Source organism: Mus caroli, unplaced genomic scaffold (assembly GCF_978045245.1).
Source record: "Mus caroli unplaced genomic scaffold, Mus_caroli_1 scaffold_4, whole genome shotgun sequence".
Lineage (NCBI taxonomy): Eukaryota > Metazoa > Chordata > Mammalia > Rodentia > Muridae > Mus > Mus caroli.
The window spans coordinates 27,619,059-27,622,235 of NW_028227259.1; the positions used below are offsets into that span (position 1 = coordinate 27,619,059).

At 46.4% G+C, this 3,177-nt stretch overlaps 1 pseudogene; it reads left to right on the forward strand.

Annotated features, from left to right (window-relative positions):
• Positions 1 to 1,968: 1,968 nt before the first annotated feature.
• On the forward strand, positions 1,969 to 2,861 carry LOC147005086 (14-3-3 protein eta-like; annotated as a pseudogene).
• The last annotated feature ends 316 nt before the right edge of the window (positions 2,862 to 3,177 follow it).

A 3,177-nucleotide genomic window follows, 5' to 3' on the forward strand; every position in this document is an offset into this window, starting at 1 on the left:
GTCAATTCCAGGTCAAGTGGCAAAATGATTAACCAGTTGAAAGGGAATGAATATAACTAAACCAAAGGAAGGTTCCTATGTTGAAGGATATTTAAGACAGTGTGGAGAGGGAGAAAGAATGGTTTCCTTCTTAGAGATTAGCAGAGTAGGAAGGTCAGCTGAGTGCTTTCCCCGACTCTCTGAACTGGCATGTTTTCACCCCAGCATCTGTGTTTGTTCTTTATTCTTTAAATTAAATGGATTGCATATATGTATTTTTAAATTTTATGTATTAATCATTCCATTAGATTACATTCCAAATGAAATACAACATTCTGGCTACCCTTCCCCCAACCTTTCAAGCGCCATCTGCCCTGTTCCCTTCCACATTGCCTGTATGAGGGTGCACCCCCAACTTTGCATACTCTTCTGCCCTACTGTTTCAGCATACTACTACACTGGGACATCAAACCTCTACAAGATCAAGAGCCCCCCTCCCTTTGTTGTCAAGCAAGGCCATTCTCTGTTACAATGTATCTGAAGCTATAGTTTCTTCCCAGTACACTTCTTGGTTTGTGGGCTAGACTTGGGGAGTCCTGGGTCGACTTGGCAGCAGATGTGGTTCTTTCAATGGAGTTGCAATCCCCCTTCTGCTCCTCCAAGCTCCCCTACCAGATTCCCTGAACTCAGTCTAATGGCTGGCTCCAAAGGTCAGTTTCTGGCCACACCTCACAAAGAACCATCACAGGAGGTTCCTGTCAGCAAATGCCTCTTGAGCATAGCAAGAGTGTTTGGTTTAGTGTCTGCAGACATCGTGGATTTCCAGGTAGGGCAGTCCCTGGATGGTCATTCCTTCAATCTCTGCTCCATTTGTCCTCCCTATTCTTCCTTTTGACAGGAATATTTCTGGATTAGAAAATTTGAGATCGGTGGGTGGCCCTGTCCTGCAACGCAAGGCCATGCCTAACCTCTGGATATGGTTTCTACAGGTTCTACTTCCCCTTTTTTGGGTATTTCAGCTATATTTTTACCTAAACCATAGAAGAAAATTTTCCTATTCTGGAGAAAGTAAAACTTGCAAAATTAGAAGTATCAGTCCGAAGACCAGTTTATTAAAACAGAAAAGAGAGTCTCCTGGACATATAACAATCAAAACACTAAGTACACAAAACTATAAAAGAATATTAGAAACTGCTAGGGAACATGGTGGAAGAACACAAAAAGACAGGCCTATCAGAAATCAGTAACACAGTGAGGTTTTGGAACAGGAACACTCTTCCGTTGCTGGTGGGAGTGCAAACCTGCACAGCCATTATTAGAATCAATATGGTAGTTCCTCAGAAAGTTGAGTATCAATCTACCTCCAGGTCCAACTTGGGTCTATACCCTAAGGATGCTTAATTTTACCATAAGGACATGCTCAACTATGTTTATTTTTGCTCTATTTATATTAATCAGAAACTGCAAATAGCCTATGTGTCCTTCAACAGAAGAAGGAATAAAGAAACTGTGGTACATTTACACAACGGAGTATTACTCAGCTGTTAAAAAATGACATCATGTGTAGAATTCATTAGACCTGATAGGTTTTTCTGTGACTGTTGCACTGGAACACTGTCCAATCCTTGTACATTAGTAGGTGAGCCTACACAGGATACAGATAACTTTATATGACTCTGCTCCACCTGTAGCATCTAACATGTTGCAGCACAATTGAATTCCTTCCCTAAAGAAAAAGTCCTCTCCCTGCCTGCCCGCCCGCCTGCCTGCGGCGCCCCCTATCCTCTCCCGGAGCCTCCGCAGCGCTGGCCACATCGCATGCAGCCAGCCAGCGAGAAGGCGCGAGAGGCGGCACAGCCTGCAGCCTCCCGCCAGCCTGCGAGCCAGTGCGCGTGCACTGTAGCGGCCTAGGCGGTGACCGGGAAGCGGACGGGCGGGCGAGCGAGCAGGCGGTGTGGGCGTGCGAGGCGAGGCCGAGTCACAAGCGACATGGGGGATCTAGAACAGCTGCTGCAGCGGGCGCTACTGGCAGAGCAGGCAGAGCGCTATGAAGATAAGGCCTCCACCATGAAGGCGATAGGGTTTCATGCATCTCAGGCTGGCCTCAAACACATTAAATAGATGAGGCTGGCCTTGAACTCCGATGCTGCTGCCTTAACTGTCAAATGCTGGGCTCACTGGTGCTCACCACCGTGCCTAGCTTCCCTCGGGGTGAATGTGGGCTTGCTTTCAGGCAATTGAAAGGCAGGTGACAGAGCTGAATGAACCGCTATCTAATGAAGATAGAAATCTCCTCTCTGTGGCCTACAAGAATGTAGTTGGTGCCAGGCGATCTTCTTGGAGGGTTATTAGTAGCATTGAACAGAAAACCATGGCAGATGGGAACGAGAAGAAGTTGGAGAAAGTTAAAGCCTACCGGGAGAAGATTGAAAAGGAGCTGGAGACAGTTTGTAATGATGTCTAGGCTCTGCTTGACAAGTTCCTTATCAAGAACTGCAATGATTTTCAGTATGAGAGCAAAGTGTTCTACCTGAAAATGAAGGGCGATTACTACCGCTACCTGGCAGAGGTGGCTTCTGGGAAGAAGAAAAACAGTGTGGTTGAAGCTTCTGAGGCTGCGTATAAGGAAGCCTTCGAAATCAGCAAAGAGCACATGCAGCCAACACACCCCATCCGGCTTGGCCTGGCCCTCAATTTTTCTGTGTTCTACTATGAGATCCAGAATGCACCAGAGCGGGCCTGCCTCTTAGCCAAACAAGCCTTCGATGATGCTATAGCTGAGCTGGACACACTAAACGAGGATTCCTATAAGGACTCCACTCTCATCATGCACCCTCTGGACAAGCGACCAGCAGGATGAAGAAGCAGGAGAAGGCAACTGAAGACCCTTCAGGTCACTGGCTCTTACTTCACCCACCACCCCCATTATCACTGATTCTTCGTTGCCACAATCACTATATTTAGTGCTAAACCTATCGGTATTGGCAGCACAGCTATTCAGATCTGCCCTAAAAAACTTTCATGGGCATTTGCTGGACTGATGGTTGCTTTGAGTCACAGGACGCTTCTTTTTTGAATTGTGCAGAGAAGTGTGTTCTGAACAAGGCATTTTATTATGTCTGTTGATCTCTAGTAAATCCAGGTGATGGTAATTGAGTGTAGAAAGGAGAATTAGCCAACACAGGCTATGGCTGCTAT